General features: G+C 47.1%; 1 non-coding gene and 1 pseudogene across 2 annotated transcripts; one reads left to right on the forward strand and one right to left on the reverse strand.

The window, feature by feature from the left end:
* The first annotated feature begins 155 nt into the window (after positions 1 to 155).
* On the forward strand, positions 156 to 228 carry TRNAA-CGC (transfer RNA alanine (anticodon CGC)). Its single transcript has one exon. It is a non-coding gene; the product is annotated as a tRNA-Ala (tRNA).
* A 9,629-nt stretch (positions 229 to 9,857) lies between these two features.
* LOC149330817 (uncharacterized) lies at positions 9,858 to 13,730 on the reverse strand (annotated as a pseudogene). The gene is made up of 2 exons (XR_016285521.1): positions 13,455 to 13,730; positions 9,858 to 11,430 (listed from the first exon to the last, which is right to left on the reverse strand). The product of XR_016285521.1 is annotated as an uncharacterized LOC149330817 (transcript).
* Positions 13,731 to 27,479: the final 13,749 nt, after the last annotated feature.

The following is a 27,479-nucleotide window of genomic DNA, read 5'->3' on the forward strand; positions in this document are numbered from 1 at the left end:
TTGAGGCAGCATGCTGACGACAAAGTAAAAAAAGTAAAAAAAAACGAGCGCCCCTGCTATATATATATATATATATATATATATATATATATATATATATATATATATATATATATATATATACCCCAGAGCCCAAAGCTGATGATTTCACAGCCGCCGCCGTAGCTCAGTTGGTAGAGCACCGGACGCGCAATTCGGAGGTCGTGGGTTCGGTTCCCACCGGCGGCATGGGGTTTTTTCTTCCGCATTTCTAATGAATTAGCTTTAAGCGATTACATATTCAGCAATATTCTAAACTTAACGACACCATAAAATAAATAAATAAAAAACCCTGTGTCCCTTGGTTTCTGTGGCTGTTGGCTTCACTCATTCTTGTAACGAGCACCTCATTACCCTTCCCTTGTTTGCTTAATTGCTTAGCGACGGCCTCGGTTCTGGCAGCCTAGACGCCATAGGTAGCATAAGAGGGTTCTCACACAGCTTCCACCTTCGTCGTTCGATGACGTTCCACGTCGCACCAGCGGTAACTATAGTTACCGCTGGTGCGACACACACGCGCGCGCGTCTTTGTTTTTCCTCTACAGAATCCTGTTGTGGTCTCTCTTACATGTAAATTTCAACCAATACCTCAGGTTCAATCTCTAAAATACCTAGGCGTCATTTACGACGACAAACTCACCTGGCGGCCTCGTTTCCTGCCAACCCCTGATGAGCAGGGGCCCATATAAAGTAACGGTGTGCGGGGTCCGTATCCCGTATGCAATTTTGATAGATTCGAAAGGCTAGGAATGGAGTGCGCAAGCCCCGAGACCACTGTTACAGTGCACGTCGCCTTCTCTTGCTTGGAGGTTGCCTGTAGCGCGAGCGAGCGAGCGAGCCCCAGATAGAGAGAGAAAGAGGGGGGAGATGGACAGAGAGATAAAAGAAGCCCCGCGTGCGTGGAGGAAGCCCGCGTGCGTAAACAAGCGGGAGCGGGCGGGCAAGAGAAAGAGAGAGAGAGAGAAACGCGAGCGCAGAACCGCGTCCGCGGAAGCCACGACGCTGGTTTGCGCAACAGATATCGCAGGTCCAGACGAGCAGCCGTGACTAGTGCGCAGACAACCGGTGTGGGCGCAGAACACATGGAAGACATCGATTTTGATTTGCGCGGAATTCAAACATTATTAGAAAAACTGAGTGCTTCAAAAGCCACTGGGGCCAGACGGCTTTCCAGCGACATTACTTTCTTCGTGCGCGGGCCCGGTATCAGAACACTTCATTGTTATTTTCTCAAAATCGCTTCGAGAAAGTGCTTTGCCAGATGACTGGAAATTTGCTCACGTCGTGCGAGTGCACAAGTCGGGACCCCGCAGTATCGTTTCAAATAGCCGTCCGATATCGCTAACGAGTATTCACTGCAAGTTGCTTGAACATATTTTCTTTACAAGCACAATGAATCATTTGAACGCGTGTTCGTTACTATCCCCCCAGCAACACGGTTTCCGTACTGGATTTTCTTGTGTCACTCAACTGAGCGAATTTACATATGATCTGGCTGGTGCCTTGGAGGATGGATCCACTATTGACTGTTTATATTTGGATTTCAGGAGAGCCTTTGACTTAGTGCCCCATTCTCTACTGCTTGAAAAACTATTCTGGTACAACATTAATTGTTCAGTTATTGTTTGGAGTAAATAATACTTACATTTGAGACGTCAGATAGTAGTGTAAAATGGAGCGCAGTCTGATAAGGCGGACGTATCGTCCGGTGTACCGCACTCCTCTTTTTAATCTATATGAATGATATATTTTGGGATATTTCTTCAAAAATGCGTCTGTTTGCAGACGACTGCGTTTTATACAGGGTCATCCATACTTCCGACGATTGCAGTGCCCTGCAGAATGATTTGCCCTTGATTACTAACTGGTGTAATACTTGGCGCACGAATATTAAAGGTGCAGTGAAGAGGAATCTGAAACCGTCTTTTTGCCGCGGGAACTCAATGTACACGTTCCGAGCATTCTTAGAAACATTGGTTTATTGCACTGTGTGGCCGATTTCCCTAATTGAATCGAATTAACATCCGGCTCCCGCCTTTTTTTTTTAATTCTCCCCGTACGGTGGGCGGAGTCGACCAACGCGTGGAGCGCCTTTCACTCAGTCCCGTGGCGGCTTGCCGCTCTGCCATCGGCGGAGTAATACGTAGTAATCCGCAGAAGCAAATAGCCCGCGCGTATTTTTATTTCTGCGGGATTATTTTGCGGCTATACTATCTGCGAATGAAACTATTTATACACGGAAACCTAAAAAACAAAATAAAGCGAAAGCAAAGGCTCCACGGAGCTGGCTGAAAGGCACTGCACGCGTTGGTCGACTCCGCCCACCGTACGGGGAGAATTCAAAAAATAAAGGAGGGAGCCGGACGTTAATTCGATTTAATTAGGGAAATCGCCCACACAAGGCAATAAGTCCAGGTTTCTAAGAATGCTGGCAACGTGTAAATGGAGTTCGCGCGGCAAAAAGACGAGTTCAGATTCTCTTCAGTGCACCTTTGACGCGAAAAAATCTTTGTACATTTGTTTTACTAGCAAAAAAAATCTCACGACTTTTTATGCCGTATTAACACGGAAACATTCTCAAAAGTTTTCAAAAATAAATATCTTGGTATTAACCTTACTGCAAATTTATCCTGGCGTCACCATATGCGTAAAGTTGGGTGTGCGGAAGGGGGCGGCGGGGTGCGCTCGAAGCGAAGTGTCACCTTTCTTGGAACGGTGAGCGCGACAAAAAATAGAAATGACAATGAAAAATAGCCGGCAGCAGCGCGGCTAGCCGGGAACAGCGAAGGCCTGAGTTGGGTGACGCGACTGACGGGGTGTCGGTGAGGTGCCGGATAGCTAACAGCCTTGGGAAAGCTAAGTCGCCTAGGAACGCGGGTCCGAGCTCGCAGTGGCAATTACAGCGGTAACTGCACCTTTAAGCCCGATTAAGAGTGTAACATGATTGGATGCTACCAAATGTGGGCCGGGAATTTAGGTCTTTAAAACCGGGCCCCGAAGCCCGAAAAAATGGTTCTGGGCTAAGGTCAGATGTAATGCATCCTCCTGATGTTGACGTGTAGTGGTAGAGGGCGGGTCTCGTGAGTGACCCTGGGGACGTGCTTCGCGACTGGTGAGTTTAGACAGGTGTGCAGGTCTTCGGACGGTGAGGCACTTGGAAGGCTTCCATCAAGAAATTATTTATTACAATATAAACACACTTATTTACATATGGCGAAAGATTTCGGCCTCTCCGCTTTAACTAAAAGTAAAACCTCAAGCTTCCACGACTCCGGACCACCGCCGGCCACCACATGGCAACCCGTCCGGCTGCCGCTCAAGTAATTAACTCGCGTCTCCAACGTCACGCTCTCGGCCCCGGGACCACCACCGGCCTCACATGACCGATCTGTCCGGCTGCCGCACACTCAACCTCCGAGCTCTCCTTCGCGCGCACCCATCTCGTTACATTCGCGCCAAAAATTACATCTTCAGCCAATAGACAATCCTCCCGCCAAAACTTACTGGTTAGCCAATAGATGACTTTCCCGCCATCGTTTAGACGTAAGATGTCACAGCCGCACACTCAACCTCGGCGCTCTCCTTCGCGCGCACCCATCTCGTTACATTCCCGCCAAAAATTACAACTTCAGCTAATAGGCAATCTCCCGCCAAAACTTACTCTTTAGCCAATAGATGACTTTCCCGCCATCGTTTAGACATAAGATGTCACAGCCGCACACTCAACCTCGGCGATCTCCTTCGCGCGCACCCATCTCGTTACATTCCCGCCAAAAATTACATCTTCAGCCAATAGGCAATCTCCCGCCAAAACTTACTCTTTAGCCAATAGATGACTTTCCCGCCATCGTTTAGACGTAAAATGTCACAGCCGCACACTCAACCTCGGCGCTCTCCTTCGCGCGCACCCATCTCGTTACATTCCCGCCAAAAATTACATCTTCAGCCAATAGACAATCCTCCCGCCAAAACTTACTCTTTAGCCAATAGATGACTTCCCGCCATCGTTTAGACGTAAGATGTCACAGCCGCACACTCAACCTCGGCGCTCTCCTTCGCGCGCACCCATCTCGTTACATTCGCGCCAAAAATTACATCTTCAGCCAATAGACAATCCTCCCGCCAAAACTTACTGTTTAGCCAATAGATGACTTTCCCGCCATCGTTTAGACGTAAGATGTCACAGCCGCACACTCAACCTCGGCGCTCTCCTTCGCGCGCACCCACCTCGTTACATTCCCGCCAAAAATTACATCTTCAGCCAATAGGTAATCTCCCGCCAAAACTTACTCTTTAGCCAATAGATGACTTTCTCGCCATCGTTTAGACGTAAGATGTCACAGCCGCACACTCAACCTCGGCGCTCTCCTTCGCGCGCACCCATTTCGTTACATTCCCGCCAAAAATTACATCTTCAGCCAATAGGCAATCTCCCGCCAAAACTTACTCTTTAGCCAATAGATGACTTTCCCGCCACCGTTTAGACGTAAGATGTCACAGCCGCACACTCAACATCGGCGCTCTCCTTCGCGCGCACCCATCTCGTTACATTCCCGCCAAAAATTACATCTTCAGCCAATAGGCAATCTCCCGCCAAAACTTACTCTTTAGCCAATAGATGACTTTCCCGCCATCGTTTAGACGCAAGATGTCACAGCCGCACACTCAACCTCGGCGCTCTCCTTCGCGCGCACCCATCTCGTTACATTCCCGCCAAAAATTACATATTCAGCCAATAGGCAATCTCCCGCCAAAACTTACTCTTTAGCCAATAGATGACTTTCCCGCCTTCGTTTAGACGTAAGATGTCACAGCCGCACACTCAACCTCGGCGCTCTCCTTCGCGCGCACCCATCTCGTTACATTCCCGCCAAAAATTACATCTTCAGCCAATAGGCAATCTCCCGCCAAAACTTACTCTTTAGCCAATAGATGACTTTCTCGCCATCGTTTAGACGTAAGATGTCACAGCCGCACACTCAACCTCGGCGCTCTCCTTCGCGCGCACCCATTTCGTTACATTCCCGCCAAAAATTACATCTTCAGCCAATAGGCAATCTCCCGCCAAAACTTACTCTTTAGCCAATAGATGACTTTCCCGCCATCGTTTAGACGCAAGATGTCACAGCCGCACACTCAACCTCGGTGCTCTCCTTCGCGCGCACCCATCTCGTTACATTCCCGCCAAAAATTACATCTTCAGCCAATAGGCAATCTCCCGCCAAAACTTACTCTTTAGCCAATAGATGACTTTCCCGCCTTCGTTTAGACGTAAGATGTCACAGCCGCACACTCAACCTCGGTGCTCTCCTTCACGCGCACCCATCTCGTTACATTCCCGCCAAAAATTACATCTTCAGGCAATAGGCAATCTCCCGCCAAAACTTACTCTTTAGCCAATAGATGACTTTCCCGCCATCGTTTAGACGTAAGATATCACAGCCGCACACTCAACATCGGCGCTCTCCTTCGCGCGCACCCTTCTCGTTACATTCCCGCCAAAAATTACATTTTCAGCCAATAGGCAATCTCCCGCCAAAACTTACTCTTTAGCCAATAGATGACTTTCCCGCCATCGTTTAGACGTAAGATGTCGCAGCCGCACACTCAACATCGGCGCTCTCCTTCGCGCGCACCCATCTCGTTACATTCCCGCCAAAAATTACATCTTCAGCCAATAGGAAATCTCCCACCAAAACTTACTCTTTAGCCAATAGATGACTTTCCCGCCATCGTTTAGACGCAAGATGTCACAGCCGCACACTCAACATCGGCGCTCTCCTTCGCGCGCACCCATCTCGTTACATTCCCGCCAAAAATTACATCTTGAGCAAATAGGCAATCTCCCGCCAAAACTTACTCTTTAGCCAATAGATGACTTTCCAGCCTTCGTTTAGACGTAAGATGTCACAGCCGCACATTTAACCTCGGTGCTCTCCTTCGCGCGCACCCATCTCGTTACATTCCCGCCAAAAATTACATCTTCAGCCAATAGGCAATCTCCCGCCAAAACTTACTCTTTAGCCAATAGATGAATTTCCCGCCATCGTTTAGACGCAAGATGTCACAGCCGCACACTCAACATAGGCGCTCTCCTTCGCGCGCACCCATCTCGTTACATTCCCGCCAAAAATTACATATTCAGCCAATAGGCAATCTCCCGCCAAAACTTACTCTTTAGCCAATAGATGACTTTCCCGCCTTCGTTTAGACGCAAGATGTCACAGCCGCACACTCAACCTCGGCGCTCTCCTTCGCGCGCACCCATCTCGTTACATTCCCGCCAAAAATTACATATTCAGCCAATAGGCAATCTCCCGCCAAAACTTACTCTTTAGCCAATAGATGACTTTCCCGCCTTCGTTTAGACGTAAGATGTCACAGCCGCACACTCAACCTCGGCGCTCTCCTTCGCGCGCACCCATCTCGTTACATTCCCGCCAAAAATTACATCTTCAGCCAATAGGCAATCTCCCGCCATAACTTACTCTTTAGCCAATAGATGACTTTCCCGCCATCGTTTAGACGCAAGATGTCACAGCCGCACACTCAACCTCGGCGCTCTCCTTCGCGCGCACCCATCTCGTTACATTCCCGCCAAAAATTACATTTTCAGCCAATAGGCAATCTCCCGCCAAAACTTACTCTTTAGCCAATAGATGACTTCCCCGCCATCGTTTAGACATAAGATGTCACAGCCGCACACTCAACCTCGGCGCTCTACTTCGCGCGCACCCATCTCGTTACATTCCCGCCAAAAATTACATCTTCAGCCAATAGGCAATCTCCCGCCAAAACTTACTCTTTAGCCAATAGATGACTTTCCCGCCTTCGTTTAGACGTAAGATGTCACAGCCGCACACTCAACCTCGGTGCTCTCCTTCGCGCGCACCCATCTCGTTACATTCCCGCCAAAAATTACATCTTCAGGCAATAGGCAATCTCCCGCCAAAACTTACTCTCCCGCCAAAACTTACTCTTTAGCCAATAGATGACTTTCCCGCCTTCGTTTAGACGTAAGATGTCACAGCCGCGCACTCAACCTCGGTGCTCTCCTTCGCGCGCACCCATCTCGTTACATTCCCGCCAAAAATTACATCTTCAGCCAATAGGCAATCTCCCGCCAAAACTTACTCTTTAGCCAATAGATGACTTTCCCGCCATCGTTTAGACGCAAGATGTCACAGCCGCACACTCAACCTCGGTGCTCTCCTTCGCGCGCACCCATCTCGTTACATTCCCGCCAAAAATTACATTTTCGGCCAATAGGCAATCTCCCGCCAAAACTTACTCTTTAGCCAATAGATGACTTTTCCGCCATCGTTTAGATGTAAGATGTCACAGCCGCACACTCCACCTCGGCGCTCTCTTTCGCGCGCACCCATCTCGTTACATTCCCGCCAAAAATTACATCTTCAGCCAATAGGCAATCTCCCGCCAAAACTTACTATTTAGCCAATAGATGACTTTCCCGCCATCGTTTAGACGCAAGATGTCACAGCCGCACACTGAACATCGGCGCTCTCCTTCGCGCGCACCCATCTCGTTACATTCCCGCCAAAAATTACATCTTGAGCCAATAGGCAATCTCCCGCCAAAACTTACTCTTTAGCCAATAGATGACTTTCCCGCCATCGTTTAGATGCAAGATGTCACAGCCGCACACTCAACCTCGGTGCTCTCCTTCGCGCGCACCCATCTCGTTACATTCCCGCCAAAAATTACATCTTCAGCCAATAGGCAATCTCCCGCCAAAACTTACTCTTTAGCCAATAGATGACTTTCCCGCCATCGTTTAGACGTAAAATGTCAGCCGCACACTCAACCTCAGTGCTATCCTTCGCGCGCACCCATCTCGTTACATTCCCGCCAAAAATTACATCTTCAGCCAATAGGCAGTCTCCCGCCAAAACTTACTCTTTAGCCAATAGATGACTTTCCCGCCTTCGTTTAGACGTAAGATGTCACAGCCGCGCACTCAACCTCGGTGCTCTCCTTCGCGCGCACCCATCTCGTTACATTCCCGCCAAAAATTACATCTTCAGCCAATAGGCAATCTCCCGCCAAAACTTACTCTTTAGCCAATAGATGACTTTCCCGCCATCGTTTAGACGCAAGATGTCACAGCCGCACACTCAACCTCGGTGCTCTCCTTCGCGCGCACCCATCTCGTTACATTCCCGCCAAAAATTACATTTTCGGCCAATAGGCAATCTCCCGCCAAAACTTACTCTTTAGCCAATAGATGACTTTCCCGCCATCGTTTAGATGTAAGATGTCACAGCCGCACACTCCACCTCGGCGCTCTCCTTCGCGCGCACCCATCTCGTTACATTCCCGCCAAAAATTACATCTTCAGCCAATAGGCAATCTCCCGCCAAAACTTACTATTTAGCCAATATATGACTTTCCCGCCATCGTTTAGACGCAAGATGTCACAGCCGCACACTCAACATCGGCGCTCTCCTTCGCGCGCACCCATCTCGTTACATTCCCGCCAAAAATTACATCTTGAGCCAATAGGCAATCTCCCGCCAAAACTTACTCTTTAGCCAATAGATGACTTTCCCGCCATCGTTTAGACGCAAGATGTCACAGCCGCACACTCAACCTCGGTGCTCTCCTTCGCGCGCACCCATCTCGTTACATTCCCGCCAAAAATTACATCTTCAGCCAATAGGCAATCTCCCGCCAAAACTTACTCTTTAGCCAATAGATGACTTTCCCGCCATCGTTTAGACGTAAAATGTCAGCCGCACACTCAACCTCAGTGCTATCCTTCGCGCGCACCCATCTCGTTACATTCCCGCCAAAAATTACATCTTCAGCCAATAGGCAATCTCCCGCCAAAACTTACTCTTTAGCCAATAGATGACTTTCCCGCCTTCGTTTAGACGAAGTTTCTGTGAAAGCTGTATAGCTTTCCTTTGTGGCCGTATGGCTGCGTTCGGGTGGACGTCAATGAGTAATTACTCCCTTATTATGAATTGTAATTAAGCCCCCGTTTCTTTAATGATTGCAAAAATGTTGCCTGTATGCTTATTTGATCGTAAATTCAGTTGCTTGCCTATTTTGTTCTGATCTGCATATTTTGCTTTTTCTACTGTGTTGGGGTTGTCGTTAGCGGTCGTAGGAGAATACCAGGTGGTAATCCATGTATAACAAAGCATTACGCATTATTACAAAGAACAAAACGCGCCCCCAAAAGTTAGGTGTCTTAGCAGGTGTCTTAGGGCCGCCTTAGCAGATTGTTTATTCTGGGTTAATTTCATCAAAGTGAGGTGTTCTTTAACGTGCACTGACATCGTTCAATGCAATGGCGTTTTTGAATTTCGCATCTATCAAACTGCGATTTTATCATGCGAGATTAGATCCTGCGAGCTTTGCACACATTGAGCCAACAACAAGCAAGCAAAATTTTGCCGTGAAAATCTCATATTTTGCAACGACGTGAATGGGCAGGTTGATTAGCGAAGAACGTTAGAAATCATGAATCACACTGGTAGGTTATTACTGGCATAGGTTCACGCCACACCCGTGGAAGAATGCAACTAGAAGAAGAATACAACTACGGTACTAGCGTCTGTCCTGCGTATTTGTGTTCGTGTCTCGTGTGTTCACTAAGCGCTAGCAAATACGATTACAAACCCACGATTTCAGCGTATACCTTAGAAATAGTGAATCACACTGGTAGGTTACTACTGTCATAGGTTCACGCCACACCCGTTGAAGAATACAAAACCGAGGTTTCAGATTATACGAATGCGGGCGAGTCCTCTCTGCGGCTGCTGTCATATTACGATGAACGCAACTGAACCTCACAACTGACAGTGCCGTGGTGCCGCCATTTGGTCCGCGTCGGTGCAGCCGAAGGTCTGGTGAAAGGCCTCCATAGTGGACACCGCAAGCGAACAAGCGGCGGAAGCCGTGTCCTGGTCGAGCTAGTTGAAATCCGCGCGCTTCTTTCCACCAGCGCAGAGCGAAAGACATGCACGTCGGAAGAACAGCTGCGGGGAAAAAAATGGCGCTTCACTCAAGGGTGCAACCATGGCAACCATCGACCCGACATCCAGCACCAGTCTCAACGCCAAGGCTGCCCCGGCTGCCTCGTCAAACTGCACATCGCCCAACAGCCCGTGGAAGGCGCCGGAATAATTGGCGTAGCAGCTTTGAGCCGTTGCGTAGTAGCTGGCCGTATCGTTGGACCAAGGGGAGGATCCTCGTACCCCGATCAACAACGCCATCACCTTGCGGGCTATCTGGAAGCCCACCATCGCGAGATTGGCATAACTGCCTGCGGAGATGTCGTCGAAGAAGACCGGAGGAACAGCGAACATGTGCGGAACGAATACCGTGTTTGTCGTCGCGTCCGCCGACAGCTGCACCTCTACGGCCTCCGTGTACTCCTCGTCCTCCGGTATCGCGAAGTCCTCATCCACGTCGTCCGGGACCTCTGTTCTTGTCAGCACGATCGCCTTGTTGGAAATCCAGTCGTCGCCGCTCATGTGCAAACTCTGGTGAAGCCGGCTGTTCTCCGTCTCTTCCTTGGACAGGCTGCCATTGCTGAAGATCGTTATGCGCATCTCTTCAGCTCTGGCCAGCGTGGGGAGCCGGTCTTTGATGCTCATCCACGCCGGGTATTTGGCACCCTCGACCTCAATCTGCTTCTTCAAGGTTGAAAAGTAGCCGTCGAATTACTCGGCTGCGGTGGGCGAGATGGAAAGCACATCTGCAAGAGCTGGAAACCAGAGTCGTTTGAATGTGTTCATGGTGTCCTGATGGCACATCCTCTGGACCAACTCTGCATCGGGCTGCTTCGATTCGGACGTGAGCATGAAGTCGAGTTTAATAAAATCGACTACTAGCAATGTTAGAGGGTACAGGGTTCTCACCAACGGTGTCTTGTGTAGGAGGACGGACTTGAGGTAGTTGCACGTATCTTTGAACTTTTATCGCGAGGACATTCGTGTCAGTGGGCAGCTTTCCTTTGTCCTGTGAATTCGCTCCTTTAATCCACTTGTCGGGCGTGAACTCGGGGCAGTCGGCTGCTGATGTTGGCGTGAGAGAGGACCCTAACGTCTGTCGAAGAGTTTGGTTGGGTCCAGTACTGTCATCGAGAGCCTGGCACGGCGCGATGACGGCGTCATCGTTTCCGATGGCTTTTAGCACGGCGGCCAGGTAGCTGCTGGCTTTGCTGTCTTTGCTCATTTTCGGCAGTCGCTGCTTGAAGGAACTCCATCTGTCTATTGCTAGGTGCGTCTTACTCTCTGTGATCCCGGTAGCTATTCTGAAGAGAGCGTGTAGCCGGTAGATAAAGGACAACTGAAGCAGTTTGAAAAATGTGTCGTCGGAGGACATATTGAGCCATGATTGTAGGTTTGTGCCGGGCACCTGCGGAAAAAAACGTTTTGGTTTCAGTAGACTGAGGGTAGATAGCTTGCAAGATGTTTTTATAGTGAAACTATTGTAGCTTTCTGCCGTGGAATCTACAGGGACAACTTTAGGGCCTCGAGTTGTTTGTAAATTACTTTGCCTTAATGGGACTTAAGCTAAATTTTCATTAGCAGTTGGGAAAGTCGAGAGGGAAATCTCTCCTCGTTTACGGGAGAGAAGGAAGAGAGTAAGTCGGTAAGGGAAGAGACGGCAGAAGGCGAAGGGTGGCCGGATGATATTTCGCTGACCGGCATGAGCAAGGCTGTTCTATTATGGCTGACGACGTAGATCTCACGGCCAAATGCAAGGCTAAATGGCTAAACTAAAGCTATACCAGCTTTCGCTGAATAATGCGCTACGAAGGTAATCTTAACAAACTTTTTTTTCTGAGGTTAAAAGCATAGCAACGCTTTTGACCCCTAAGTATTGAACAGAGACGGATAAAGGTGGTAAAAAAAAATTAAAGCTAAGCTTCCGGCTCAGCGAAAGCTGTTATAGCTCCGGATGAGCCGTGCATTTGGCCGTGGAATCTACATCGTCAGCCGTAAGAGAAAACCTCCATGCTGATGAAGTCTGACCTAGCCACCAGCCGTCTTACTCCCTCTTTCTAGTCCCTCTCCCTTCTCTCCCCTCAACGTGAAGAGGGGAATTTTCCCCTCTCTACTTTGCAACCTGTCAGGGTTGGTGGGCGGGAAATTGAATTTCATACAGTTACATTCACTCGAATTAAACGAACCTAAATTCCAATCAGTTAATTAAGCTAAGTTCCCAAAGTAATTAAGGCCTTACGGCTGTTGCTATAGTTCCAAGGTTCACGTGGAGGATAGGGAAAGGGGTTCCACTTAACTTGGGGACAACATAGCGACCTATGGAATGAAAAATGCTAGGCGTAACGTTAAGAGACAGGAGGAGTGCACAGTGGGTCAGGGAGCAATCGGGAGTTCACGACTTCCTACTCGAAATCAAAAAAAAAGAAATTGGCATGGGCACGGCATGTAATGCGAAGACACGATAGCCAATGGTCCTTAAGGGTAACGGACTGTGTTCTAACAGAAGGAAAGCGTAGCAGAGGGTGGCAGAAATCTAGGTGGCCAGATGAGATAAAGGAGTTTGCGGAGATAAGGTGGCTGCAGCTGGCGCAGGACAGGGTTTACTGAAGAGATATGGGAGAGGCCCCTGTTCTGCTGAGAGCGTAGTCAGGCTGATGATGACGATGAAAATACAGGGATATACGACAAACCCAAAGCTATAACAGCTTTCGGTGGAAAAAAAAAGAAAAGAGGGAGTCTACGACGACTAACCCAAGGGAATCTGTTTTCATATCAGCTGAAACTGAGTCTGTATATATATAGAGAGATGACAACAAATGTTGCAGCGTTTTGTAATCTGCACCTTGATAGAGATACCGGTTATTCATTGCGCCGTACTACCTTACTGACAAAAAGCCCAAGAACAAATTATGGCACACAAACTATCGAACATCAAATTACAAAGTTCTGCAATTCCTATCCAGATATAACAGCTACTGCAAAAAATGTTACATCTGTATATCAGTTTAGGCAAAGAGCACGCGCCCTATTGTGTCATTGATGTTCTTGTTTTTTTTTTGTTAAATATTCCTATGTTTCTTCATGTCGCTATTAAGCAAAGTGCCATTTATGGCTCGCAGCTTGTGCATATGTATATTGCATGTAGGATTATATAATCATCTGATCCGATCGTGATTAGGATGTATGCTTAAGGGGATATGTTGCTCTGCTGCGCCCGGCGAGGCCAAGACCTAGTCAGGAGACCAATAGTCTCCTTTTGTCTTGCCTCGTGGGCAATACTTGTATTGCCTAAAAAAATGAATAAATGAAGCAAAGAGGGGCTTGTTTCTCCTATGTTGGTCAGGCCGTATGCTTCCTCAGACTACTTTTCGCCTGCGAAAAGAAGTCTGCTCTGTAATTCCCGCGCCCTTTTTGCCACTGCGCCCGTCTCACCTCCAGGACCTTGTCGACGATTTCCCGGACGCTCCTCGAGACGCCTAGGTAGGCGACGCAGTTGCTGTAGTAGCGAGACACCGCTTCGGCGGGTTGCGACACTGTCTTCCGCGTCATCATCTCCCGGTGCCTCCTGGCGGAGTAGTTGCGCATCACGTCCGCCATGAAGGACGAGGCGGGCAGCTCAGGCCCCGACGCATTCCCAAGCCAGCGGCCGCATACGTGCCGGTAGAAGTCGTGGCATGGCTTCACGCTTTTGTCTACGATGCTGTCCATGTAGCCCAGCACCTGCAGACACCGCAGGGATTAGGCTTAACTATGTCGACGTCCATGGCAATCGTGACGTCTGCTTCCGAGACGGGCAAACTATGTCGACGTCCATGGCTATCGTGACGTCCGAACGACTTTCGTGGTACTCAACCCAATTACTAATCTTAATTACTAATCTATGACTGATTACTAATTCAAAACTAATGACTAATCACTAGTTACTAATTACAGATTGTAATTAATGCATAATTGCTAATTAATAGTTACTACATACTATGCCAGAATGAATTCAGTGATTTCTGGATACGGCGTATTGCACCACTGATTACGCCATCGGTATGATTGACAGCTATACTGCGACGGACGGACGGACGGACGAACGGAATGATGATCCATTAAAGGATTTCGCCTCAAAAGCAGGCAGGCGGAACCGCGTGCTGCTCCAGACTGTCGCTATAAGTGTGACTGAATGACTGGCGTGATTCATGGTAATCCAATGCGAAACGTTCGATACGGACTTACAGATGCCGCTGACGCGCGCAAGGACAGTCGAGATCCGTGGCAAGGAAATAGACTGGCATGAAAAAAAAAAAAAACCCGAGAAAACGTCGCCATCCTTTCTTGCGCTAGTAGCGACGACTTCCGGAAGCGGACGCCGTGGTCTAACAATTACACCTAACAATCAGACCTAACAAGCGGCGTTGGCTAACGCGATGGTTCGAACTGCGCTACCCTTCGTATACGACGTCGTGGCGCTCGAGTGAAGCTGGTGACGTCACTGCTCACCTCAAGGCATGCTGGCGTGACGCATTGCGTTTTGGGCGTGGGCTTTGTAGTGAAGAGCAGAATCACTAGGATGACAGCGCCGGCTCCTAAGACGCACACGGTCATAGAGGTCTCAGGACTTGGGGAGTGGGAGCAGTCGCCTGTGAGTGGCGGAAAGTCGAGAGGAGAGAAAGAAGTCACGTGGAACTCGTATACTACCTTATTAGAACGCAGCGCTAGCCATAGGACGAAATAATATGGCACGGAAAAAATTTAGGGGCGATCAGTTGGGTTGATGCTGCTGATGAATTTTTGTAGCGCAAGGCCATCTATGGCCAAAGAGTGCCACGGCACAAGGTATTAAGGCGGAAGCCTTTAATGCCTCATCGTTGTAGGCAGCAGTTGTCGACAAAAATGTCACGCTTTTCAATTGGTCGAAACGGTCGTGACGTCACAGTGCCCGAATTTCAAACGGGGCCAATTGTACTTTGGCTAGTAACCATGCAACCAATTAAAGGGATCGTATAGTGATGCTCCAAGTAAGTGGGAATGAGTTTAGCTAATTGCTTACTTAAACAATTAGCCTAATTAACCTTTCTAGTCAGACCAGATAAATAAATAAAACCGAGTAGGAAATTGGCCGAGCTTGGGAATCGAACCCCTGTCTCCGGAGTGCGAGACGAGCACGTTACCACTCCGCCATGCCAGCTTTTTTTTTTCTTTATTGAACTCCGCCATGCCAGCTCGATGGTTTGGAATGAACACAGGCGCGTCTAGTGAATACGGTGTCTTTGTTCACTCCCATCTTCCTCCCTTCCCATTTATTTATTTATTTATTTATTTATTTATACATACTGCAGCGCAATTTGTATGCGCTATGGCAGGAGTGGGAAAAACACAAAATGCAAGGAAACAAAATGCAGCAAAATGAACAAAGTGAGAAATACAAAAAGTTAAAATCACAAATGAAATATCAAACAAGAAAGGAACTGTTAACAACAGGGTAAGAATACACAGCTATTATGCGTCTTCAATGGCAGTTACAAAGTTTTGAAATGGACGAGAACGAATGGACCCAGGTAAAGAATTCCAGGCTTCTATTGAACGGGGAAAAAAACTGAATTTGAAAAAATTAGCATGCGCAAAATACGGTATCAAATTAAGCTCGTGATGACGTCTTGTAGATGATAATGGTGCAAAGTTAATGTAGTGGTTAGCTGAGAGCCTTACTGAGGAATTGACAACACAATGTAAGAATTTTAATGATTCAGTGTGGCGACGGGCAGACAGCGTGATTAAATTCAATGAGAGAAGTGTAGAAGAGGGTGAGGTTTAGGTGTCCACCGAGATATGAGAGACAGATACGTTTCCTTTCCTCAAAACCAATTTACCGACAAGCAAGGCGTAGAACCGAACGGGCGATGGCGTTCTATGGACTCCCTGGGAGCGCTGCAAGACGCTGTCGCGTTCCGCTCTTAGAGGCGAAGCTTAACATCTTAACCACACATCAGTGGCACAAGCAGCAACATTGCGCTTAAGGCTTTCGCCTCACCGCACTTTAGGTCAACAAAGTTCCCCCTGAATTTATTTCCGTCTGCTCAAGGTATAGGGTCAGAGACCCCTTTCCCAAGCATTTCATCCGAGATAAGCCGAGCACCAGGCCAGGAGAAAGCTTGTACCTCTTTTAGGAATGCCAAGGTCATGAAAAATATCCCGCACCTCGCATGTAAGAACGGTTCCGAGAATGTGGCTTCCCTTTTAGACACTAGCCGTACAGCTTTTACGCCAGTGCCAGAAAAAAATTCAGGGGGCACTTTGGCTCTCTAAAGTGCTGCAAGGCGAAAGCCTATCCTGGCGCACTGTTTGGCATTGACTGCGAGACTGTTTGTGCTGTACTAGTGCTTTTGTCTACACACTTCGGTTGTACCCATGGCTATGTTCGCAGTAATAAGGTATGTAATGTGGTCAACCACGGACGCCTTGCGCCCTTGTCGGAGCGGACTACAACTATTTTTTAGTTGTCGTCTGCTCCAAAAGGGGCGTCAGGCATCCGTGGGTGACCTCATTACTTCGAATCAGCGCTCTCTGACGTCACAACCATTTCGACCAACCGAAAATGGTGACACCTTTAACGACAACCTTCTGTCGACAACCTCCTGTCGACGACGATGAGGTATTAAAGGCTTTCGCATTAAAAATGAAAGCGAAGCGTCTCAGCGATTGCCGCCGGAAGACGCGAGTACGCGCTACCTATGTGTCGCAAGGCCGGAAAGGGTGGCCGTCTCCTGTGAACGCGCAGAACCACGTGCCGCGTAGACTATAGAGTTGCGTTCGCACGTAAAAGTAGATCAATACATTATCGATCGAAATCTGGCCACACTTGTCCCCCGCGAAGCCGCAAGACTGCCGGAGACAATCCGGTGCCGATTGCTAAAATAATCACTAGGTTCCCATTAAAGCGTGCCGCTTATCCCGCTGCATTGAGCAAAAGTCGTCCATACCTGTCGATCGATCAATCAATCTATCGGCCAGCCAGGCAATTGTTCAATGAATCATTCAGCCAACTACCAACCAATCGACTAATTAGTTAATTAATCATTCATTCAATCAATCAACCATTAAATCAGTCTATCACTAAGTCAATAAATTAATCACTGAGTTAATCAATCAGGCATCAAATGGCTTGGTTTCACGTCCCAAAGCGACTCAGGCATCAATCAAAAAACCAGGCGTCGGTTTAGTTTCGGTTAGTTTAACGTCCCAAAGCGACTCAGGCATCAATCAATTATTCAATCAGGCATCAGTCCATCAATTTCAGTCATTTCAAAACACGCGACCAACCTTTCCTATCACTCACAGAGATCGTCGTCTTCCTGCTTCTGCTGTTGTGTTCCCTGTGGGTGCTCTGGCTTCAATTGGACCTCTGTGGCTTGTTGCTGTGCCTGCTGCTGCTGCTGATCCTGATGCTGTTCGTGTTTCTTTTTCGATTTTCTTGAACGGGGCTCCTCGTCGTGGCGCCGCCTCTGCTGACTCTTCTGTTCGGTTTTCAGCTCCGACTCTCTCGGCTCCTCCCGAACCACGAGAGAGGCTGGGAACGGACGGGAATGAACGCTCAGCATTTGCCGATAACATTCGCCCGCTCCTAAGCGTAGGGCACAGCCAAGTGAAGAGCCCTGCGGCAGTTTCTTGCCTTAAAAAAAAAAAAAAAAATTGGAGCGGACACTTAAAGGGCAACTGCATAGGTTTCAGAAATCGACGACCTTAAAAGGGTCGAATGTGTGAAACTTGCAGGTAAAGGTTGCGAAGTCCTTTTGAGCTAGCATTTGAAATGGTGACGTAAAGGTCGATTAAAATCGCGACGGCCTTCAAGCTTCTCCGCACCGCACAACGCCGAGTAGGGGGCGGATGATGACGTCATCGAAGGTATGGGTACATTTCCAACGCATGAACGCCTGCTTTGAAGGAAAAAAAACAACGCCACCGAAGGAAAAGCCCGCCGAACGTTGTTTCGCAGCCTCCAACGAGGCATGGAAGGGTGTGGCTGACGGCAGCGGTAATTTGAAATCATACCCTCCGTGACGTCACACTGAACTTCCCCGCCCTCCTGTGGTGCTTTGAGGAGAAGCGTGAAATTCAATCGTCGTTGTGTCACTATTTTGAAAGCTAGTGCGAAAAAACTTGGCACGCTTGGCCTACAGCCTATATAGATTTTAATCATTGAGTATCACGAAATTCTCAAAAAGTGGTGCAGTTCACCGTTAAGCTTACTCATTTCTGCGCGTCATGAAAGGTGCTGTCCCCTGCTTCGAAGAAACACGGTAATCGAACCCTTGAACGCTCTAACAGACAAAGTGATCATGGATTTTAGGAATAAAATGTAGAAGGCAGCGGTTTCATTCAGTGTTGTGTTAACCCACTAACGCCGACGTTGCATACATGATACAGTGCGCAAAAACGTAAATAACTTTAATGTCTGTCTGCATATCTGTTAGAGCTGCTAGGCTAGCGTATCAGCTGCTAGAAATGCAGGAGGCGCGCGAAAAGATAAATTCATGCATAAGCCAGCCCTAACGCAAAACAGCCCAAAATTTTATGTAGTGTTAAAGATGCATTCACATATGATAGAGCATGCAGTTTTGAATGTTGCACTTGAATTTCTGCATTCGCCTGCGTGTTAGCACAATATTTTGTGGACCTTAGGTACTCAGATATTGCAAAAATCACTTCAAATGAGAGAGAGAGAGAGAGACTCTTTAATGAAGAGCAGAAAATTTAGCCGGCGTTTAAAAATCACTGGCATGCTACTCTGCGTAGGGAGGGGAATTTGGGAGATAAAGACAGAAGGAGAGCAGAGTGGAAGAGGTAAAAAAAAAACGAAGATAAAATGCGGCCATGAAATGGGTGCTAAGGATGCAATGGCGAGTATTGATGTAACCTATGGAGTGATGGAGTGCATAGTCCGTCAAATGGGCTGACGAAGTTCACTGCATGAAGAATGCATGAAGGTGACGTGCAAGTGAATTTAAAGCTTATCGACATGTCCAATGTCTTTTAAATATGTGAATAGAAAAGTCATTGCAAGTCTCTGTTGCCTAAGGCAGGCTAAGGGACCTAAAACTTTGTCCATTGTAAGGGGCACTGAGCAGAGCTTCTGCATGCAATGTGCGTAGTACGCACGCTCGTTAGCATATGCAGGGCACTCAAGCAAGATATGCTCTACAGTTTCTATCGCGGCACAGTTGTCACAGTGCGGACTGTCCATTTGTCTAAAACGGTATCGTAAGCCGTTTGTATATGCAGCATTAAGACGAAGTCGATGATAAAGTGTTTCCAGATGTCGAGGAATTCTGGGTGAGAGTCTTGATCTAAGATGTGGGTCGATTGAGTGAAGAAATTGGTACTGATATGTCGGCAAACTCCAAAGCCGATACATTTCTTCGGAAGCAAAACTTTTGGCCACCTGGGACGCATCAGATTTCGTAAAAAAAGTTCAAATGTATCTCCGATGTTGATGGCCCTTACGGGCCGCTTCATCTGCTTTTTCATTAGCCTGAATGCCACAGTGAGCAGGTACCCACTGAAATGTTATGCAGTGGCCTGCGGCAATAGCTAGATGATGTAGATATCCGATGTCCAGGGAAACTGGCTGGTGATTCGTTTTCTTCAGCAGGTTAATTAATAGGTAACTAATATGCAAAGCTAATAGGCAATTAACTAATAGGTAATCTCGTTGGTATTATATTAAGTTTTGGTTTCTTGTGCAATTTCAACCATTCGTGTGTTTTTTATGGCTACTGCTTTTTCTTTAGATGTGTATTGGGTACATGCGATGCATTCTTGCTATTTTAATTTTTGTTGCTCGTGGTGATGTATGTGTTGCAGTGGCGTTTTGCCCTGTATATTAATAATTGTTTTTACTTTTTACCTTGTATCACGCGTTGTTTTTAACTTATTGTTCCTATTGTGCTTAATCTATTGTTTTTGCCCCCCTTACTCAATGCCCTTCTGGGCCCTGTAAGGTATTTTGAATAAATAAATAAATAAGTTTTTCTTAACGACTATGAAAGTTTCTATATTTCTGTGATCAAGGAGCTATTGATGATGAAGTCCCGGGAATTCATAACTTTTATCTGACGTTTTCAATGCATGGGAATTAATGAATTAAATGGATCCATTGTTCTTAAGTGAGTGAAAAATAATGATGGCTTCGGTCGGGCGATTCGCAGTTAAACACGAAACATTAGCCGAATCGCAAAGCAACCTTTGTCATCGCTTTCGAAAACCGGACGTCATTCAAGACATCCGAGCTCCGTTTACCGGTGCCTGTGATTTCAGCACCTTCCGGGCTCAGCGAGGAAGAATCGGCCCGGTCTGCCTGCGACCCGTGGTGCTTTCCTGCAAAACGAAACGCCCTCAGGCTTCTTGCGGTCCAGAAGAATCGATTGGTGGGCGAGTTGGTACATGACTAGATGATACAAAGCGCAAAAGGGACTGGACGAACGAAGACGACAAAGCGCCTTGTCCGTGTTGTTTCTTCGTTCGTCCTGTCCCTTTTGCGCTTTGTATAATCTATTCTTGCGGTCCCCCGAAATGAACGTCTCACGCGGTAGCGTGCGGTAAAAGAAGATAACGCCACCTAAAAAAAAAAAAAAAAATCTGATAACGATTACTATATTCCCTAATTCGAAATTTGAGCGCAGCTCTGTAGGCGTTTTAAATTTGCGATATATTGAGGTAAATAATTGTAGAGATACGTGCATGTATGTACAGTTACAAAGCACTGTATTTGACGCACACAATCTTTCTTCAAGTTTGGTTTATGGTTTGGTTTGGTTTGGTTTGGTTTATGGTGGTTAAACGTCCCAAAGCGACTCAGGCTATGAGAGACGCCATAGGGCTCCGGAAATTTCGACCGCCCAGGGTTCTTTAACGTGCTCTGACATCGCGCAGTACACGGGCCTCTAGAATTTCGCCTCCGTCGAAATTCGACCGCCGCAGCCGGGATAGAACCCGCGTCTTTCGGGTCAGCAGCCGAGCGCCGTAACCACTGAGCCACCGCGGCGGGTTTTCTTCAAGTAACACTCCTTTTTGACGTCAGCGGCTCCGTGCCTCTATTCGGACTGGATAACAGTGATTCTAGCTCGGGCAGCTCGTTTAGCAGCAGCGGCAGAAGAAGCATAAATTTCCACCGGTTGCGTCGCTCTTTCTTCACAAAGAACTGTCTGAGGCTATTTTGTATTGTATTATATAAGCAGGCAGTTTATACTAGGAAGACAACGCTGTGAGAAAACAAACTGCGCTGGCAGAAGATTGTGTTGATCCGTCGTTCACGAAGGTACCGTCATCATCAGTGACAGCAGCCTGGCTACGCCCACTGCAGGTCAAGGCATCTCCCATGTTTCTCCAAGTAATCCTGTCCTTTGACAGCTGCGGCCACCCTATACCCGCAAACTTGTTAATCTCATCCGCTCACCTAACTTCCTGCCACCCCCGCCACGCTTGCCTTATATTATTACAGATCATCAAAGTATAGTGCTCTATGATAACCGCAGCGCGGATAGAGTGGATCGAACGGAGAAACCTGGGATGCTCACATTGATCACCTTCGTAAAAAACTTTCCTCGATTACAGGAGTCATACCGCGCTGTCGTACAGTACTTCCACCCAAGATAAAACTTCAAGTATATCATGCTTTGTTTAACTCCCATTTAAGATAATGTGGTCTAGTTTGGTGCGCACAACCACAAAAACCAATTGAAATAAACTCCTGGTTTTACAGAAAAAAAATCATCCGTTACATAGCAAATATTGAGCCCATGGAAACTACAAAGGGTGCATTTGAATAATTCAGTATCATAAGTGTAGACAAGCTGTATGAATTTCGCCTATTACAGTCAATCTACTTCCCCCCCTGAAGTTACTAACCTTCTAACGTCCTTGGCATCCTTAGAGCGACGAAATATTAGCGTGCAAACAAGAAATGTTGATGCGTGGGCAGTTCCTCATTTACGCACATTTTATAAATATCAGTCACTTACCCATAACCTCCCTACAATACTAAACAAATATGGACACACAGAGGGCTTGAACAAAAAACAATTACATTCCTATTTCGTGCAGTTGTGATCCATTAATTTTTGTTTCTTGTTTCCGCGTATGTGCTTTTCAGTTGTTTTATTTTGGTTTCAGTTCATTACTGGCTGCTTTATGTGACTGACATCATTATTACTTGTCACAGTAACTGTTTTATTATTTCCCTATTACTGTCTACTTATGTACTATTCATCTATTATGTATCTATTCATTACGCTGCTGCCTTGTAATGGTCTCTTGGGCCTCGTCAAGCTTTTGTGTAGCTTTTAGCCCGAGAGACCATTCAGTTGTTCTCTGGAAAATAAAGATGTAAAGCGAGCAAAGCCGGACGGCCGGCCGACTCTCCGCGGATGACGTAACTTCCGCCCATCCGGCGCTCCCAGAAGCGACGACGACGTGTTTTTCGTCGCATGACACAAATTTTGCAAGATCCTTTCTTCCCATGCAGTAGTACATTTTAAGCAGTTTGAAAACCGTTTCAGCTGCACTTTAATTCACTGAACACACAGCGAAGTCTACTTTATTGCCTTTTGGCCCATGTATACTCGACGTACAGCTCTGTCGGTTTCTAGAGTTACATCATTGGGCACACAAGTTGCAACAACATTACCGTCCTCCTTAAGCGAAAATAACAATGTTCGATTCGAATACAGCGGTCATTTTTCAGGTGCGCTTATCCGTTTATCCGCCTCGGTGTCATTCGCAAAACAAAGCAATGTGCTTACGTGAGCTCGATTTCGACTTGTGCCGCTTTCCTGCATGAAGAAAAAAAACGGGATGGGGGGAGGGGGGGGGGGTTGAAATGGGAGTAGAGATATGCACCAAAAGAAGTATAGCATTTCTGTTTTGAATAGGACATACGATGGACAACGCTGTGGCTGATATACATACATGCTGCGTATTGTTGCGGTAAACAGTTTACGCAGTGAGGAATTCCTCGTCGAATGGAACGACGGCTGCTCAGTAACGTCTTCTACTCCATGCTAAACCATGCTAAGACTTTTATCGTTCCATAATAGGTCCTCTGTGAAAAAGCGGCACAGAAATCCTTTTTTCATGCCCAAATCGTTTACAACCCAACAGGCACTGAAACTCCGGTGGACGTCTTGTGGACGTTTAAGACGTCCATGGGACGTCCAACGGAAGTTTAGTGCCCGCTGGGAAGCTGACTATGGATAGCTCGTTCACCCGAAAAAAAAGGCGAGATTATAGATACAGGCTGCACGAATTTAGTCAGTGGCAATCGTGAACTGAATCGAGTGATTTACACGTCTTTTGAAAAACGTACTGTCGTCGGCAGCACTATAGTAGGATACAACTTAAAAAAAAACAGCAGTTGCTAACACTGGCCGCGGCGTCCTGTATTACTCCGTTGGCCAATCGCAACAATTAACAAAATCAGTTTTTTAATGCTTGACTATATCAAACAATCCACCTATCAAAATTCTAGAGCTCATAATTTTTTTCTTGTGATAAGCTTCTTGTTTACTTTACACGACACGTTTAAGCAACAGACTACTTTTTCGTCGTGGAGGAATTCTGTGTGCGGAGGCTGAATGTAGGCGGATCTTCAGTATACAGACTTAAATGTGCACTGAAGAGGAATCTGAACTCGTATTTTTACCGCTGGAACTCGATCTACATTTTCCGAGAACTTTTGGAAACTTGGAATTGTTGCCCTGTGCGGCCGATTTCATTAATTTAAATCTAGATAACGTCGGGCTCCCGGCTTTTCTTTTTTGAATTCCCCGCAAATGGTGGGAGGAGTCAGCCAACCTTTCAGCCAGTCCCGTGGCGGCTTGCCGCTCTGCCATCGGCGAAGTGATACGTAGTGATAGGCGAAAGCAAAGAGTCCCCGCGTATTTTTATTTCCGTGGGCCTAATTTGCAGCTTTGTAGTCACTGACTATAACTTTTTATTCGGTGTTTGGCGCATGATAGCCATAGTTGCTTATGTGCCATAAAACCCCATATAACTAACTAACTAACTAACTTTTTATTCGCGGAAACCTAAAAGAAACAAAATAAAAGCGAAAGCAAAGTCGCCACGCGACTGCCTGAAAGGCACTCCATGCGTTGGTCGACTCCTCCCACCGTATGGGGGGAATTAAAAGAAAAGGCGGGAGCCGGATGTTAATCCGATTTAATTTGGGAAATCGGCCGCACAGGGCAATAAATCGAAGTTTCTAAGAAAGCTGGGAACGTGTAGATCGAGTTCCCGCGTCAAAAAGGGTTGTGTCAGGTGGCTCCCCCACGCATAGTGGCACGGGTCGGAACTTGGAGGGGGGGGGGGGGGGAGGGGGGTACTCTTACTTTTTCCCACGGTGATACATTTGATAAGGAAATGCCGCTACGCGAGATAATGTTTCTGGACTGCAAGCACATAAATTATGGTTAGGAAGAAAAAAACAACTTACTTTTGCTACCGTCTACTGCAACAGATGAGAGAGCATCAATTTAGACGAGTCGTAGCGGTCAGCCATACGCTAAATCACTTGATATTAGATGAAAATTTCAGCTTCTGCCGAGTAGATACGGGGTGTTTCAGTCAAGGCTTTACATATTTTTTAAAATATGCTTTTTCATTTAAAAGAGCGCTTTGTTTCGGCACAGCATTCTCACTGGTGCAGTACATCGAATACAAATAAGACGTGCTAATAACTAATACTGAATAGTTAACTTTATAACTATTACTGTTAGGCCCCTTAAATTGAAGGGCATGTAGCCCACCACAAATAATATCCATACCAGTCTTTAGAATTTCGAAAACGCGTTTCCCTGGGCGATGTATCCGAACAAATTTTGGCTATTTAGACGAGTTACAGGCACTGTAGAGGTTGCTTTGCCTACAAGCATCTCGAAAGCCCACCTGGCGCTGCGAAAAAAGCCCTTTACTACCAAAGGTAAATAGCCCTAGTCTAGAGCAGTGGGAGGCCCTCCTGGCTGACTCCGACCCGAGCACTCAGCTTATGCTGGTGACGAGGGCCAAGGCAGCGGCGGAGGCCAACGGGATCCTGGACTAGGGAAGACCGACCACTGAAGCTCCACATCTATCTATCCCCATCCCCCTACTCCCTAACTCTTCCTTTTGAAAAAAAAATAAATAAATAAATGTATTTACTACTACTCACGTATTTTGGCGTGATGTAGCCAGAATTTGTTGGGCCACAGCGCCGAGAGGAACCACGTCTTCGAAATTCTAGAAACTGGAATGGATATCACTTACAGCGGGCTAAACACCTCTTCATAAGTAAGGAGCCTTTCATTAATAGTTAAAAACTGAACTGTTCGCTGCTAGCGAACCAGGCTGCTAGTTAGCACGTCTTAGCGGCATTCCGATGAGTCACACCACTGACAATGCTATGCCGAAAAAAGCGCTCTGGTAACACAAAAAACCAATTTTTAAAAATTGTGTTAAGTCTTGGGTGAAACACCCTGTATATTTGGGTCAAATGTTTAGGGGAATCCCAAGCTGGAGCAGATTTGTAATAAGGGAGTAATTGCTCATTGACATCCACCCAAGCGCAGGCATACGGCTACAAAGAAAAGTTATACAGCTTTCTCAGGAAGTTCGCAGTTAAAGAAAAAATCGGAAACACCCCGGACCAGGACGAATTTTAGTTTCCTTTGTAGCCGTGTGGCTGCGCTTGGGTGGTTGTCAATGAGTAATTACTCCCTTATACCCTCTATATTTCCTTATATATATATAGGGAAGGGGCATGAGGGGCTCGTTATGGGGCTATGTTTGCTTAATTGCTTAGCGAGGGCCTCGGTTCTGGCAGCCTTGACGCCATAGGAAGCATAAGAGGGTTCTCACACAGCTTCCACCCTCGTCGTTCGATGACGTTCTACGTCACATCAGCGGTAATTCAGGATGTGCTACGTCCGCCGCTTAAGAACGTGGGTGGCGCTGGTGAACACTCCCAAGGTTAGGTTATTTGTAAACATAAATACCCCCGAAAGCAGAAGGTTTGACAGCCGTCGCCGTAGCTTAGCGGTAGAGCACCGGACGCGTAATTCGGAGGTCGTGGGTTCGTATCCCACCGGCGGCATGTGGTTGTTTTTTCTTCTGCTTTTCTAATCAATTAGCTTTAAGCGATGACATATTCAGTAATATTATAAATTGATCAACACCACGAAATAAATAAATTTAAAAAAATCCCCTGTGCCCCTTGGTTTCTGTGGCTGTTGGCTTCTCTCATATATATATATATATATATATATATATATATATATATATATATATATATATATATATATATATATATATATATATATATATATATTCCTCTGCTGCCCCCTCCAAGCTCCGAACCGTGCCGCATTGCATGGGGGCGCCACTTGACGGCGCAGTCCTGGCGTCGAGACTGGCGTACAGGCGCGATACATAGTTTTGAGGGTACAGCCACCATATGCAGGGGGAACAGAGACTTGTGACTCCGGCTGTAAAACAAAGTATAATGAAACAGGCGTATATAAAGGGCGAACTGGCCAAACTTGTTTTAAATTTAAAAGGACGCTAGAGGCACGGCATATTTCGGCCAATGAGAACTGAGCATTGCGCTTCGTTCTTCCAGCATACTTCCTTTGAGGAAAAAGGCCAGAAACTGAACTTGTAATTTGAGCGAAGCCTTTCTTTAGGCGTGCCTCATAACCGCGTTTTATCCGGGGTTGTCACTTACGCAAACGGAAGGATTGATGCGCCTATGGAATTCATATGACGAAGGCATTACGCAGCCAATTAGTCCTATCACAAATTATTGGCATTAGAGTTTAAACTGCGACGACGACGGGACGGCTTCCACAAGTGGACTGTGCTCGCGTTATCCTGGAAGCCATCTTCTAACGTTCACGATACTTCGCTGGGCAGCAAGTCGTGAGATTCGCATAGAATCATGCCAAGTTACTTTATATTTTTGTTTCCGGAATCCACCTTTTTCACACGGCCGCTACGCGCATGCGCTTCTCTCCTCCTCCAGCCCCTCAGGTTGAAAACAGCCAGCTCCTACTGCGCATGCGCAACTCAGGTTAGTGACAGCCGCATGCGACAGATGGCGGCAGCTGTTTATCTTGCACTTCCAACTTCGCAGGTACAGATGGCGCTTCGTGCAACGGGATCACTCCTGAGTGTCCCAAGCGTGTTTGTTTTCAACCAGTTGCAGACGAATTTATATGCGTCAGCGTTAACGGTCCCGTTCGGCGAAAAACCTGGTGTGACCGTCCGCGTAACTGAAAAATGCTGATTAGTCGATAGGGTAGTGACGTAGAAAGTTTCGCTGAAAAGAGCAGAGTTGGTCAAGCGGAATCGAACCGCTGTCCTTTGGGTAGGGAGTCGGGCAAGCTACTTCTCCACGACTGGAGCGTTCGTTCATTGGCATAAACGGAAGCCTTGTACGAG

The sequence above is a fragment of the Amblyomma mixtum genome, chromosome 9 (assembly GCF_055824585.1).
Source record: "Amblyomma mixtum isolate Tamu chromosome 9, ASM5582458v1, whole genome shotgun sequence".
NCBI lineage: Eukaryota > Metazoa > Arthropoda > Arachnida > Ixodida > Ixodidae > Amblyomma > Amblyomma mixtum.